This window comes from Cyprinus carpio, chromosome B2 (assembly GCF_018340385.1).
Source record: "Cyprinus carpio isolate SPL01 chromosome B2, ASM1834038v1, whole genome shotgun sequence".
In the NCBI taxonomy this organism is placed as follows: Eukaryota; Metazoa; Chordata; class Actinopteri; order Cypriniformes; family Cyprinidae; genus Cyprinus; species Cyprinus carpio.
Window position 1 is genome coordinate 16,604,069 of NC_056598.1, and position 17,271 is coordinate 16,621,339.

Consider the following 17,271-nt stretch of genomic DNA (forward strand, 5'->3'; position numbering starts at 1 on the left):
TAGAGTTTAAATTAAATAAGCCATATCTGGCATCATTCCCACTTTATTGCAAGAATAACACAGTCTACTGCTAAAATTAAACTATTATTTCCCTGACAATGTTAACAATATTATTCAATTATCTTGCCATTTTTCGCTATAAGCTATGTAGATGCCTTTCATAAACTAAAGCACCAAAGTTGTATAGCCTTGGAAACATCTAGTCAGTTTAACAAGCAAGTCCAGAGGAAGTTAAATAAATTATTGCATATTAAGCTGTCTGACCCATTTCTAAAGCAACCGTTTAATGTGTTGAAGTGCCAGTCACTGTATAATTATGGCATTTGTTTATCAAATATGACAGTTTCTATGAAATATGAAACTGTATCAAGGTCTTTGTTAGGCTGAGATAGCTGTAATTAGCCATGATAAATTTAGTGCAGTGTACCCAACTCTGGGGTTATTGAAGGATAGGGATTATGAATCAAGGTTAGTTTAAAATTAGCAGTTTAGACTAAAATGTATTTTAAAGGGACACTTCATGCAGTTTCTTTCATTTACTCACCCTCATGTTGTTCCAAATCAGTATAATTTTCTTTCCTCCACAGAAAATAAAAATATTTGTAAGGCAGGATGTATGCTGTAAAGCACAAACTAAACAAATAAATAATAAAAAGGCACCATAAAAGTAACAGTAGCTACAGAACATAATATGCACATATTTAAATTTAAGTTGGAATGTAGACAAACAGTAGTAACAATAAAACTGTCAAATAGTGCTGTATGTGTTTCATTCATATTTATTTCATTGTTCTAACATTTTTAATTCTACAACAACCATGGAAATATCCAATGAATAATTCTCGTTTACAGTTTAATTAAGTTTAAGTTCCAGGTAAGATCTCAGATAAATTAGCTTACGTTCCAAAACGAATCACGTGATCATACGTGGACGTGCACGACAAAAGTTCTTTGACGTGAAGGGCCATCCTGAAGGCGATCCAGTGCTCGCGTTTGGAGCAACTTTTAGAGTAGTTACCCCTCTTCTCGCAGAAAAGGTTGAGTTGTTTTTGGAAGGCGCACAGTAACAAACGGAAGAAAATCTAGTGAGACGCGTTTATGTAAGAATGTATCTCCTTCCCATGTGCGCACACGAATATGCGGTGTTTTTATTATAATGTATATATATATATATAGATAGATAGATAGATAGATAGATAGATAGATTTTTTACTAATTTATTTATTTTTATTACCTTTTGTCTTGATAAAATAATATAGCTAACATGACTATAGATAATATAGCCCTGCACACTGGTACAGTAGACCTTTTTTCATATTGTGTTATATTCTAATTAATTTAATTCAGAAAGAAGAAGGACAGAAAACTGCCACAACAACTGTATTTGAACTTAAAAAAATAAATACACACAGTAAGTACCTCTTTGCTCAGTTATTTGGAAAAAAAAAACACTCGGATGTAAAAAAAAAATAAATTAATTAAAAATACTGCAGATTGTGCAATGAATCGGGATTTAGTGCTTTGTGCATTTATGTTGTATATATTTGAATTGTAGAAAGAAAGATAGAGAGAATGGTTGATTATAAATAAATAAATAAATCTGGTTGATACCAGGGGCACAGGCCACCATCAGAAAATTGTCTCCAAATTTTGATATACAGTATATAGAGAGAGGAGTACAGAGTCATTCACAAACTGTGGTCTATGTGCAATGTGAGAAACAAAATCAAACTGAATCTCAAATGTTTTCAGACCTTTGTGCACACCCATTTGCTCAAATGGCCAAAAAGCTTAATTTTCTTGATTCTGCCATAGCTAGTTTTGATTCTAAACAGCTGATAGAACATGACATGACTGCTGAAATGTCGTCAGGAAAACTGATTGGTATGGTTATGTTCAGTGACATAAGTTCTGATCGGTAACATTTTCTCATCCATGATAGTGAGTAAACAGACTTTTCATTTCGGGGATAACACTCTTTAAGAGCGAAGAAATTATGCAAATGTAGCACATCTACTGCCAACCTTGATTCACAGATTTACTCTGATGGTTAAATAGAGCTGCAGATATGGAAAAGGAGGGAGGGACATCGAGAGTGTGAGAGAGAGAGAGATGAAGGAAGAAAGAAAGAGTCATAACACTGAGTGGATCACAACACTAAAGAGCAACTGGAGCATGGCAGAGTGCAGAAGGCTGTGCTCCCTTTCTGCCATGTTATTCCTTATCAGCCTTCTCATCATATTCTGCCACGGGTGGACACAGTTCTCCAGTGAGCTGTGAGCTTGATATACACAAGTGAGGACATAACCTTTCATGGACAGAGTGACAGCAGAGAGAAAATTCCTCAAGTGTCTGGGTCCCTGGAGCTGCACTGCCCATTTTATGCTGTTATTCCCCTCCTCGCAGCTGGAGGCACTGCATTCAACATAAGCAGGTAAGACATGCTTTGGGACTTCTGACTAAGCGCAACACTGAAAATGATATGGCTAATATTTATCTTTTCGAAAACCCCTTTGGTATGATTTTATAATTTAGTCACTGGAAGTATCTAGGGATAAAATTTAAAAAAAAAAAAAAAATCGCAGAAAAGTTGTTTATTTACTTTCTTGTCATATCCATTCGGGACCTGCGCCAGCTGGATTGCAATAGAAATTGGAGCCCTGTGGTTGACAGCAGGTGATTAAAAACATCTTGACTCAATTCATATCACTTCTAACTATGAGTTAAGGTTCGGATGTGGCTCTCAAAGTAATGTGGTCACATAAATGTGACCCTGGACCACAAAACCAGTCATTAGTAGCACAGGTATATTTGTAGCAATAGCCAAGAACGCATTGTATGGGTCAAAATTATCGATTTTTCTTTTATGCCAAAGATCATGTTCCATGAAGATATTTTGTAAATTTCCTACCGTAAATATATCAAAACTTAATATGTGGTTAGTAATATGCATTGCTAAGAACTTCATTTGAACAACATTGAAGGCAATTTTCTCAATATTTAGATTTTTTTGCACCCTCAGATTCCAGGTTTTCAAATAGTTGTATCTCAGCCAAATATTGTCCTATCCTAACAATATCCATACATCATTGGAAAGCTTATTTATTCTGCTTCCAGATGATGTGTAAATCTCAATTTAAAAAAAAAAAAAAAAAAAAACTGACTCTTATGACTGGTTTTGTGGTCTAGGGTCACAAATATTAATGGAATAGTTGCTTTTAGAAGTTGATGCTTGTGCCTAAACCTTGTTTTGAGAACATCGTAGCAATTTTAAATAGTCTTCTGACAACTTTTAAGAAGTTTCTGATTAAACTTTTTCTAGTGCAATTGTTGCTGCATCCAATTGTTGCATGTTGTTTGCCAGTATCCATTATTAGGTAAATTTTCCTTTGAGGCCATCTGTCAAGCGAACGCTTTGTGTGTGTGTTTGTGTGCACACGCTTGTGTGTGTTCTTGAGTGTGAGTGTACATGCCACATGTGCACATGCATATCATGGCTCATTAGTTGTGAGCATTCACAAACACTCACAATACAACGCAAGCTGACTGCCAATATGGCTTCTGTTGCTCAGGTGTGAAGTGAATTTATGTTGATGATACGGGAGTTGGGTCTCCGCCAAGCAATATGGCATTGTGCAGCTGTGTTCAATTTAGAGGCAATGTCTTTGAAAGAGTGAGTACCCAAAGCAGCCCCTGGCTCAACTTCTGCCTCAGACGATACAATCTGCTGCCATCTTCATTCGGTCGAGCACAGACTTTGTGTCCAGCCATATTACTCAATTTATCAGATAAACCACAGAAAGAACATTTTATCATAGATAGACTGAGACGCTGGATTTGGTTGGATAAATTGGGCACTTTGATATTATGATTGTGATTGACACAAATGAAATGCGATCGTTCAAAAACATATAGGCAGCGAGTCTGATGTTGGGTGGTGGTCTGTGATTGTTTGTTAATCTAATGAAAATTAATTTGTTAAATCTAATGAACAATTGTGTCTAATTGGTCCAAATGCTACACCAGATTTCCAGTATCCTACCTATAATTATTTTTTCTTGACAAATAATAAATATTTTTTGATGTTTTTTTTATTTTTTTAATACTGCGGCTTTTTGTTTTGTATTGTTATATATATAGATAGATAGATAGATAGATAGATAGATAGATAGATAGATAGATAGATAGATAGATAGATAGATAGATAGATAGATAGATAGGAGAGAGACTGTTTATCTTTGCAAGGTACAGATGCATAGTCATTTGTTCGTGACTTTTTAGAGAGAGTCAGGTTAAGTGCTACTTATTTATCAGTTCCATACAAAGACCAATGATCTCGTATCGCACATCATTCATTACCCTTGTTGTCTCATTACATTTGGAGGCTGTGCCACTATATGAGGCATTGTGTTGAGAGGAAATGGGAACGTATTAAACAGGGTATTGTCAGCACACTCCATCTACCCAGTCTGAATGATATGAATAGTGCTTTGGGCATCCAAGTGGAGCATATTTTTAATAAGCAAACAATGTAGTTTTCTGTTTTCACCAAAACGCTGTCTTGGAGCAGTGTGGCATGACGTGCCTCTTTGTGCTAAATCAGTAGCGCAAGAGTAAGGTGTCATGCACAAACATGCTCTGGAGAGGAATCTCAGTGGTTGCCTAAAAATATTCAAATATGTATTCTGGTTGGAGGGTTCAGGAAAACAGACATTAAACTGCAGGTGAATAGTTAACTTTAAGATATCCTTATTTAACTGAAAGATATCTTTAACTGAACACACCCACAGGAGTTGAAATGACAGGAAAAGGATTTCATTGAATTGAGTTTAATTTATTCTGGGAAATTAAGTGTTCTTCTGTTCATTTAATAAATATGAGAAAATATATAAACTAAATACCAATTTAAATACAGCTGTAGGTGGCATTTTACTAAAAAACAAACAAATAAAATGCAATTATATTTTATTCATTTACTTATAATACATTATATTTGTTATTTATGTATTATAATAAATCCTAAAATAAATAATAATAAAACGGATATATTAAATAGTTGTGTGTCTAAAACTATATTTTATTCATTTACTTGGAAAAATATGTATGCACAAAATTTCTGCAGGTGACATTTTAATAAAAAGCAAATTAATTTAAACATTTAATTATTATTTTAAATAATAATATATTATTTATATAAATATGAATATTTATTTTTAAATAGTGCATGTATGTGTATGAATTTTTTTATTTTGTTTGTTTATATTGATTAATTAAATATTTTTTTTATCTATATATATATATATATATCTTTTTTTTATCTATCTATCTATCTATCAATCAACTTTTTTCAAAACTCTTGAACAAGTCTTTGTCAAAATTTTAATTGCAGTTATGCATCCTGTTTGATACTGTCTTTAGCTGATACATATACAGTAACGCACCTCCTAATATCTCGTCTTCATGTTGCTCAACATTACATCTGCTTAAATGTATGCAAACAACAAGCATGCTTGCTCAGAAAAGTCACTTCCACTGTCAATATCTAACTGTTGAATGTCAGTCGAGGCTTTCCCTTGCCAATAAGACTGTGCGTTAAACGCAGCTATGGGAGCAGGAACCTTTTGGTCCATGGAAATGAGATGGTGCTGACGAATGGCTGTGATTAGTGACTCTGAGCATGTGGTTTTATGGCCTAGCAGCTTCTCTGTTATCACTTAAACCTGAGGCAAGATGCTTCATCATGGGCCCGGAGCAGCTGACAGGTCTCGCATAAAACAAAACAAGTATCCAGTGCACGCTATAAAACTCAAAATTATCTGGCCAAATAAGCTGCTCTCACCTACGAGCCCCTTGAAAAAAAGACAATTATTTTCAAGGAGAATGGAAATGAGCCGAAGGGTTATAGTTCTAAAGAGGGCCATATATTAAAATAGGTTTGCGTATTTTATGCTCTGCCATGACAGTGCCTAATCAAATTTTGCAATGCTTCTTGAGTTTGTACTCCTACTCGATCAGAGGTCACAAGCATGGTCACTTCAAACAAATAACTGTATTACACATATCGTGTGTACTGTATGTGTTAATAAGCTTGATACCAAAAATATCATTAACAGTTTCCACAATATTTGAAGGGTCTGAAAACAGATCCACTCTAGGGTATATAGTGATGCTTTATGTGTAAAAGACATCAGATTGCATGTTTTGCTCAAAACATTGTGTGCATTTTTAAATGAGGGCAGTATGATTGTATCTGAGCAGTTTAATCTCAGTGTGATACAGTTCAATGTAAATCACTATTCCCTTCATTAACTTTATTTTACAGGTTCTGATTAGTGGACTCTGCAGGGTTCCTCTGCTTTTATGAGGTGTGGTTAATGTTGTCTTCACGTTCTTGATCAATGATATTTTTGTCTAGCAGTTTAGCTTAACACCATGAGTAAATGTTCTCCACGCCATCCCAGAGGCAAATGTTCTTTCTCAGTTTCATTTGGCATGATAAAACATTCATTAAAATCTCATTCACATAAACGTACAATTTCCATAATAACAGGATTTTAGATTTATGACAAATTGCTGTACTTCAGAATCATTCTATTCATGATTCATCTTTGTCATATAGGATATTGTGGAAAACTTTTGGTTTACTTTGGATAAGCAGAAAATAAGTGTCATCAATTAACACTTTTTTGTTAATTGTGTTTCTGTATTCTGTCAACTGAGTGCAAAAAAAATAAATAAAATTGTTGCTGGTAGATTTAACAGTTTGACAGCAAGAAACAGCTGAAATATGAGAAGTGGCAAGCATTTATTTAATGTAGAAAAATGTTGTTGTTGAGTATTTAGTTAGTCATTTAGGAGGCAGATATTTTATATACAAATTGACACTAATTATGAGGACAGCAGAGCAGCAAAGTTGCATTGTGAATGATGTCTTATCCATGCCAAATAGTATGTGTAATTCTTGTTTGTGGGAGCTAGATCTAGATTTTTCAACACTGACAGTATTTTCAGTACACCACTTTCATCATGTTCTGTTTTCAGTGATGGACAGCTATTTTATTTTATTTTATTTTATTTTATTTTATTTTATTTTATTTTATTTTATTTTATTTTATTTTATTTTATTTTATTTTATTTTATTTTATTTTATTTTATTTTATTTTATTTTATTTTATTTTATTATTTTTCTCCAAAATAATAATAATAAAGAAATCTATCATTACTTTGCCTTTACCTTTAATGGCTGTTGAAAATTCTGCATTTCTATCACGGGAATAAATTACATTTTAAAATATAAAATATTTATTTTATATTATTATGTGTATTAAATTGTGTGTGTGTGTGTCTGTGTGTGTATATATATATATATATATATATATGTGTGTGTGTGTGTGTGTGTGTGTGTGTGTGTGTGTGTGTGTTTCTGGTGTGTGTGTGTGTGTGTGTGTGTGTGTGTGTGTGTGTGTGTGTGTGTGTGTGTGTGAAATATAATACATTTTACAATATTACTGTTTTTTTTCTGTATTTTTAAGTATTCTTTCAAATGCATAAAAAAATCTGACCCAAACTTATATATATATATATGTATATACAGTACAGGTCAAAAGTTTGGAAACATTACTATTTTTAAGTTTTTGAAAGAAGTTTCTTTTGCTCATCAAGCCTGCATTTGTTTGATCAAAAATACAGAAAAAAAAAATGTAATATTGTGATATATTATTACAATTTAAAATAATTGTTTTTAAATTTATTATACTTTAAATTATCATTTATTTCTGTGATGCAAAGCTGAATTTTTAGGATCATTATCACATGATCCTTTAGAAATCATTCTAATATGATGATTCATTATCAAAGTTGGAAACAGTTCTGCTGCTTAATATTTTTTCAGAACATGTGATACTTTTTTAGGATACTTTGATGAAGTATAAAAGTAAAAAAAAAAAAAAGAAGCTATGTTTTTAAAATATAAATATTTTGTAATAAAAATATACACTACTGGTCAGTAATTTTGGGTCAGTATTTTTTTTTCTTTCTTTTTTTTTAAAATAAAATCAATACTTTTATTCAGCAAGGATGTGTTAAATTGATAAAAAGTGGTAGTAAAGAAAATATATTATTAGAATATATATTATTAGATTTTTTTTTTTTTTTTTTTGAATAAATGCAGTTCTTTTTAACCTTTTATTCATCAAATATATTAGACAGCAGAACTGTTTCCTACACTCATAATAAATCAGAATATTAGAATGATTTCTAAATGATCATGTGATAGACTGGATGTTACATGTGACACTGAAGGCTGGAGTAATGATGCTGAAAATTCAGCTTTGCATCACAGGAATAAATTATTTTTTAAAAGTATATTCAAATAGAAAACTATTATTTTAAGTTGTTTTTTTGATCAAATAAATGCAGGCTTGATGAGCAGAAGAGACTTCTTTCAAAAACATTAAAAATAGTAATGTTTCCAAACTTTTGACCTGTACTGTATATATATATATATATTTATGAGAGTATACATTTTCAAGGTTTAAATAGAGTTTCAACATATTTTGTCCCATGCGGGTTTTTATACAGTATATTTATACTGTATTGTAACCATGCATACAGTGCATAGATTCACACATAAAATTACAATTCTGCATCCACATTGTTTTTCACACAAAGATACTGCACACACACAATCTGTAAACACATATTCAGACGCTGAGATGTTGTGTTTACAACAGACTACTAAAGCAACAGTTATGCTGAATTCTAACATTTCAGTCTTTTATGGTTTTTAATAGTGTATGATATATTTCGCTGTTTTCACTTAAGTATGACAGACAGTGTCTGACCATTTTTGCAGGACATGAATATTTAATTTCAGCATCCACTAATCTTAACTAACCTATTTAAGCTCTATCTGTGTGACTGGGGCATTCCATCCCTCACTCTGTAAATATGTATTTGAGAATGAGTGTGGATCATATTGAGTTGAGAAAAGGAAAGGAAAGTCCTTCTAGATCAATAGTTTTACCCATTTACTCATTTCTGTATGTAACATTTTAAACATTGATCATACGTGTCATCTAAAGCAACACTTGTAGAATGCTTGCCACAAAATAAATGTGTCTGGCCACCAAGGAAGAAGCTCAGCTCGATTGGGAAGAGCCTGTGTACCATCCTTCAGTTCTCATAAAAGACTGGTTCCAGATACCTTACTATACTTTTCTTTGCTTGCTTCACTACAGAAAGGAAGATCTCTAGTGTACATTGATCTACCTCAACATGTCCAAGTCCACATGTTCCATGACAACAAAAATCAAGAGAAAGTGAAAGAAGAGCCAGTCACAATAAAGTAGTCATCCTTGCATGCTGGTGTAGTCACTTGAGACTGGATAAAGCATTTCCATGTTCCCAAGCAGCAGTGGCACAACCAGCCCTGAAGGAATTCTGGACTCCTTTCATCTTGGTTGTTTTGTTGCATCAGTGGGAAGATTCAGTTAACGTTAGCACCATCCTCTGTAAGACCAGTACCTGAAACAAGATTTCTTACTCACTTTCCTCTGTAATAGCTCGCTTTAAAAATCTGAAGTTTTCTTACTCCGGGGCTTTATTGTTTGGATCATTAATACTTTTATGTCATGTAACATCAAGTAACATCAGTATGAACTAAATATTTGTGTTCTAAGCCTTCCTAAATTTGCTCATAGGTGCTCGATGTCAGTGATATTTTGCAAAAATCTATAGTTTTGGATGCATTTTAAATGTCTTCAGGTAAAAACATCCCTGAATAAAAATCTGTTTTCTTATTGATTATTGGTGGTCAACACCCTGAATTGCAGCTCATGTTGTCTTTAAGATTATAGGAATAGTGATTTATCATCTGCCAACTAGTAAATTTCTAACTCATAAGTGAAAATCAAGTCTGTCTAACAAGGAGCTTGAAACTGAATATCTGGGTCAAATTTTAAAAATATTTGGGGGCAAAAGCCAAAAATCTGCATGGTTTGTTTTTTATTATTATTGCAGCCTCCATTATGTATATAAGTGTTGCAAATCTAATTCCATTTTTCAGTTTTAAGTCAGTACTGTAAGTCTGGTAACACAGATACTGTAGTGATTGTGTTCTGCAAGACCTGACCAAGCTCAAAACTAATGATGGCTAAAACTGCTTGGGAAAATATAAACAAAACATTAATAAATGAATAAAATTAAAACGAAAGAAAAACAACTAAAATCAAGATAGGCCTACGGTGGCTAATGAACAAAGCAAATAAATAAATAAATTATAAGCATTTGCAACTATTTGCAAGTATAATTAGACCTTTTTAGACAAGATGTAGAATAATGTCATATTTCTATCTCAAGAAATATGCTGATGAGGTTTATTAATGGGAGCACAAGGAAGAGGAACACATTGAAACTGATGAAGTGGATTCAGAAGAGGAAATTACTAAAAACAGGAGTAAAATGTCAAATTTGCCACCAGAACATGAAGCCAAAGAGAAGAAATGGAGTAGATCATTATGCTTCTTATGAAAGATGGCATGCAAATGTCCTCATTAATCTGAAATGATGCAGCGCTCAGTCCGTTTATAAACCTGAAAAATATACTGTTGTGTATTTTTACTTTGTCAGCCAGTGAAACAAATCATTTTTCCCATTTTTTTAGTAGTCGTAAGTAGCTCTAAATTTTGATTAAGGTCCACAAAATAAAAAAAAAAAATAAAAAAAACCCCTGACAGTAAGTAAAAGTTTTGAAACTATAATTTTTAAACATCAAATTAGTATTAATATTATAAAAAATGGATAGTTCCAGTGCTGGGTCCTGATTTGCCAACACAACATATTACTGCACTCACAATACTACTGCACTAAAAAATTGTAACTAGTGTTGTCAACTGAAATGTAAGAATATCTTAGTCCTGTTTTTTTTTTTTTTTACCAATTACAATCTATTTACAGTTTATATACAAAATGAATGTTTTATGCTTATGCATCATGTATCATTCTTGCGCAATGGTTTGAAATCTGTCATAAACTAATAATGATGTGGACTATACACAACATGAAAGAAATTGAAGAATAGCCAGACCAGTGAATGTAGACATACACATTCATTGACAAGAGCTCACGAGGACAACAGGCTACCATAGCAACAGCAGTATGCAAGCTGCACAGATGATGTACACTCCTATGCAGCAGACTATCAGAATGCACACTGGTCGATCTGGATGAAAGCATGTTTGGGTCAGGATGCGTGCCAAGGTCCGACAGTCAAGAACCACTGGTCTATGACAGCCTGCGGTAAAGCATTTAACACTGTCACTGATGGATGTGGAGGAGGAATACATTAAAAATGCCAACCTGTTCAGCCCAGGAAAACATTACCATGTAGTTTTGAATACCACATGTGGAATAATGTGCAACCCGATTAAACTGAACCACACAAACCCGTCTCTACTCCATCCAAACGACGCACACGCGTGCACAGAAACGCCGATATTCAAAGCAGATGGCAAAGGTCCACAAAGCAATCTGGAGCTGTATTAGTGACAAGACCTTAAAGTGTGAAGTGTACTGAAGTGTGCATTCATCCCCATTTCATTCTAACTCAAATCTTCACTGTTTTTTTATTGATCACCCTGCTGTGGATTTATGGTCATCCAGGCACAAAAATGAAATCTAGGAATGCCTCTGATAGGCCGCTTGTTCAGTATTGTTAAGTTGGATTTTTTTTGTTTGATGGGGGAGACTTTTGCTTTTGTTTTCATGTTATGTTAATGTTCTGATATGTTGGTTTGATTCAATGTCCATCTAGAACTTCTTTCAGACAACAAAGGGGTCTATAAAACTGTAGTTGTATAAAGCAGACTGATGTATCTTTTTTCTTTTCTTTTTTTACATTTATACATAACACTTATTAATTTATTTATTTATAATAATAAATAATAAATCCTGGATTTCATTGTGAACAATAATAAATGCAGAGCCTTTGGAGAGCATTTTTAGCAGAATTGCAGTTATAACATAAAGGCTTAGTTCACCCAAACAAATTAAAATCTGGCATTGTTTACTCACTCATCATTGGTTCAGCCATTTTTGTCCACACAGTGTAAGTCAGTGGGGTCCAAAAATGACAATGGACTGCAATGACTTTCATTGTATGGACAAAAAGAAATCAAATCTCTGGAAGAAGAAGAAAAGTAGGGTTTGGGGGGAAAGGAAAATGAGAGCCATAAATCATACAATTATATTCAAATTATGGGTTTTTCTTCATAGTTCATTCATGTTGTGAGAGACCTGGCTCACCTATCTAAGTGAATTAAAAGGCTTTTTAAATTCCAACTGGTCCTCGCAGCTAATTTAATAGTAAAATTGGGCATCCCTGACCTACAATGTAATGTGCGTGAATACAGTAGTCTTAAGCAGTCATGGACTCGTGGTAGGCATCTTTTACATTTAACTACTCGATTTTCTCAGTTATGCTTAGAATTCATCAGTGAATGAATGCAATGCTGTGGGACCTACAACACAGCTACTAGGAAACTGAAACAAACCCATCTCACTACTACTAATATGAGAGAGCAAAAAAAAAATAATGTCTGATTTGATCAAAGTTTTTTGCCATATATATATATATATATATATACATATTATATATATATATATATAGATCATATATATATATATATATATATGCAGGGTGAGCGATTTGTGAAAAAAACAGAGGGGGTGGGATGCTTTTTGAAAATTTTTATGAATGTATTTTAATACGACGGAAATTGTATTTAGGTGATCTCAGTTTAATAAAAACATTGTAAGCCTACGTTAGGCCTATTAAATTGTAATGATTTAATGTCAAAGGTTATTCAAACAAAAAATTATATTGATTTAGTGTCCACGGCTATTCAAACAACAAATTATATAGAGAAAGCAGTTAAACCATTGCGTCGCAAAATGATTCACTGTTTCGAAGCGCTCCAATCGGATCGCGTATCGTGAATCATTTGATTCAGATCTGGACGTCAGAGCGTGTATCGCGAATCATTTGATTCAGATCGGGACGTCAGAGCGGGTTTGCATGTTGTTTTTTCCCCACCGGGGATAAAAGTTATTCAGCAGAGGCAGGGGGGGGGGGGGGGGGGGGGGAGGCACGGGGGGGGGGGGGTGGGGGGGGGGGGGGGGGGGGGGGGGGTGGGGGGGGGGGGGGGGGGGGGGGTGGGGGGGCGAATACCCTTATATATATATATATCTTCTTAAAAAAATAAGAAATCAAAACTTTCATCAATGACACAATAAATTGCTCAAAAGTGACAGTAAAGACATTTATATAGGTTTCCAAAGATTTCAAAGAATTTGAGTTTTCTGTTTCCAAAGAATTCAGTTTTGCTATCACTAAAAAAAATATTTATTCTATTAAACCTATTAAAACTTAAACTTTCAAAAAAAACTTTTTTTATCTTATTGACCCCAAATCTGAATGGAACAGGAAACACTGTAAAACTTCTCAAGTCGCCTTTATTTATATAGTGTTTATACAATGCAGATAGTTTCAAAGCATTTTTACAGTGATAAACAAGAGAATAGTGATTTAATGATGCAAACAAAACTCAATTTTGCTGTAAAGCAGCTGTAGAAAGACAATAGTAGACAGTCATTGTTCAGCTGAAATCAGTTCAGTATTGATTCAGTTCTGCAAAGTTCATTAATTTTAATTAATCTATAAAGCATCTCTGGAGAAACCAGTTATTTCATCATCCAGCTCGGTTCATTTCAGTTGAGTGTCCTTGCAGTAAAGTCAATAATACTGCCAAATATCATGTGTCCCCATCTAAAAGCCAAAAACTCTTTCGGTGACAGAAATGGAGAGAAAAGAAAAGAAAAGAAAAGAAAAGAAAAAAGAAAAAACCTTGGGAGATCAGGCTCAATCAGGGGAACAGTTCTCCTCTGGCCAGATGAACCAACTTGGTGTGGTTTAATTCCAGGCTGCATCAAAAGTCAGAGTTCTGGACTGATATCTTTTCAGAATTTTTAATCCAGTTCTTTATGCTTGAAGATCAGATATATCATGCCGGATTGTGCAGAGGATGAGTCTGGTTCTCGTGGTCTTCGCTGAGGATCTGTCTCTAGTTGTTGTGGTCTCTGCTGGTATTCAGGGTTATTGTGTTTGTCACTAGGTGCTGATCCACCATCTGGTCTGAATACTGATCAGGGGTCTCATTTATAAAACTCTCTGTTGATTTCATTCTAAAAGTGTATGTAGCCACAAAAGCTAGATTTTGCGTACGCACAAAAGTTTTCAGATTTATAAAACGATGCATACGCCAGAAACTTCGCAAAAATCACTTTATAATCCCAGTCAGGGGAAGATTGTGCGTACATGCATCCCCAGGCTCCACTCCAAATAACCATATATAGATCTTACAAAACCTTAGTTTTATTATGCATAACATAACAGATTGAACTGCATATCATTTAGCTATTTTTAGTTGAAAAATATAGGACTATATTTATTGCAGTGTAAATACAATTATCTTGCTGTGCGCGTCGTTAACAAAGTATTTAAAAAAAATAAACGCACAAATCTTACCATTTTCTTCAAGTTGTATCCTTCAAATACAGTGTTTTTTTCATAATGTTGTGGAGATGCCTTCACACGACATCAGCACCTCCGTGCAGCTGCGGTTGTACAGTAAGCTATTATCATTGGTCTTATTCAAACCGGACAATATACCATTCCACTGACGCATGGGTCAGAGTTTGCGTGCAGGTGTGCAGATTTTCCCATCAAGGTTGTTTTTTATAAATCACACCTTTTGTGTAGGAAGTGCACATACGCCTGTTTCAAGGCAGGTTTTGTGCATACACAATGTTTATAAATGAGGCCCCTGATCCAGGTGACTACAGTTACCATGGGATATGAATGAAAATTGTCACCTTGGAGTGTTTGTTGTTTCTAAAAAAATAAATTAAAAAACAGTGTATTTTGCAGTGCTGTTTTTGATTAATTTGAGTCTTCAAATAAATCTAAACCCCAAACTTTATTTTAATGCAATTTCTATATTTAAATAGTCTAACATATTCAGTCACACTCACTCTTCAATCCCTGGTTTGTACTGTGCATGAAAGCAGTGTATTGAACAAATGGGAATTTTCTATGCAGGCATAAACCAGTCTGACCAACAGTATGTGATAAATTATAGCTCTGAATACATTGTGACTTCATGAGAGCTGAAATAGTGACAAATACTGCAGGCTCTTTCAGTCTATCATCTATCTAGCTTTTTGAAACATCAACACTAATGGAGATGATGGGAGGAAGATCATTTCAAGTACTGAAACACCACAGCTAATTCTTTTCTAGCTTGGCAAGTTGCCTTTGGTCAAACTGACTGACTTATCACCTCCATGAGCTTCTCTCATATGATTTTCAAAAGGCACTATATATACTGTATGAGCAAATATCAATTCAGGTATCTGACAGACAAAGCATGCATATGTAAAAGGAAATAATCTCCCAGGTAGTAGTAATGAATAACATAATTAGATTTTGCTGTGCAGTTCTTTAGTGTGGATTCAGAAGTGAACGAAAGATGATATACTGGTGTAATATTTGACTGGAGGCCATTTTAAAATGCTTAAATGAATGTTCATGTTGCCCTTTGAAAATATAAATACCGTCAGTTTATAATTTATGGCTTCAAAGTAACCAATACACCATTCATAACAGCATTGAGGAGTTTAGATGTAAAATGTTCTTGAGAAATAAGGGCTTGATTTGTTACAAAATCCCAAATCACATCAACACAATAGTCACATACTGCCTGTGCTGGGAATTGAAACATTATACCCATGATTACTTTTGCAAAATAATAAAAAAGGAAGACAAAAGTGTTCCCATGGTTCTCATTAAATTATTTGTAGACAGAGATTGGACTCTAGGGAGAAATCAATGTGTTTAATAAATACCCACTTTAAGATAAGCTCAACTCCCAGCAGATCAGACTAACCACACAGAGTTAATTTGCTTGTGGATGGAAGGTTGATCCATTGCTTCCCATCACTCCCTGCTGACTGAATCAATTAATCACTAACCACTGTCATCAAAAAAGTGAACTGTATATGACATCAATGAATAATGCATATTATGTTTTAGATGAGATTGCACTATTATTCTTTACTTTAAGTCGTTCATACTTACTGGTTATGTGTGTAAGACACCTAATCTTACATATTTATCATTTTTTACATAGATCTTTTACTAAAAAAATGAGAATGCTGCATACTTTAATCCTCTGTGGTGTGCATTATAAAATACAAAATTAGCTTAAAAAGTAAGTAAATAAAAAATCGACTAATTCTGTGAATGTCAATTTATAGCCTTTCATTGTAAATTATGAGATGACTTGTTCTTTTTTACTTCCAACTATACATTGAACAGTATTTTTACTGTTTAGCTACATGAAATTTATCTATTACAGTTTTTCACTTACTTTTGACCAATTTTACCAATTTTGCAGCCTTTTACTGTCAGGATTATGGACCTGTCTGTGTGTGTTTTGCTCCCTGTGACCCAGTTTTGTCTTCCAGTGATTGTGTTAATTTGATCCCAGGTGTGTCTCGTTCTTCCCCAATATTCTGCCTTTATAACGCTAGTCCTTTCAGTTCAGTTTTGTCAGGTCTACTAGTCAAGTACGTGTGTCTTCCTCCTGTTCTCCATGTTGGATTTACCCCTGTGTTGGATTAATAAAGTCTCTTTCGATTATCCTCGGCTCCGTGTTCCTTCAGGCAGCATAGTTTGACATTTACTTTTAAAATTACTGTAATTACTGTATTCCATTTTACAGTGTATATTACAGTGTATATTGTTGTCTCAATAACATTGTACCATGTGTAAAATTAAACAGTTGATTAAATAACTAAATAATTGCAGCCAACATTTAAAATAAATATATTTATCTGTTTTTCATGCATCCTATGTGGAACTACTGATCAAAATGAAAGCCCATTTCTGTCACTGCATTAAAAAAAAAAAAAAAACGTAATTGCGTGTTTTTATCTCATAGTTTATAAACTTGTAATTGCTAGTTATAAAGTCAGAACAGTGGAAACTAAACTCGCATTTGATAAACTCGCAGATGATGGGCCCTTTCATACACCTGGTGCAATGCATGTTTTTTACTAGTTTCAGCCCATCACAGTTATCCTTTTTCATATCCTGCAGCACGTTGTTTAAATAGCTAATGCATCTGCACCGATTTGTGCGCTCATGGGCGT

The 17,271-nt window shown here is 33.8% G+C and overlaps 1 protein-coding gene across 1 annotated transcript in view; it reads left to right on the forward strand.

The window, feature by feature from the left end:
* The first annotated feature begins 1,778 nt into the window (after nt 1–1,778).
* Nucleotides 1,779–17,271, forward strand: part of LOC109094414 (cadherin-18-like) — a 101,101-nt gene continuing 85,608 nt past the window's right edge. Inside the window, exon 1 of the mRNA XM_042718351.1 lies at nt 1,779–2,434. The gene's annotated coding sequence lies outside the window, so the exon portion shown is untranslated. The remainder of the gene's footprint in view (nt 2,435–17,271) is intronic.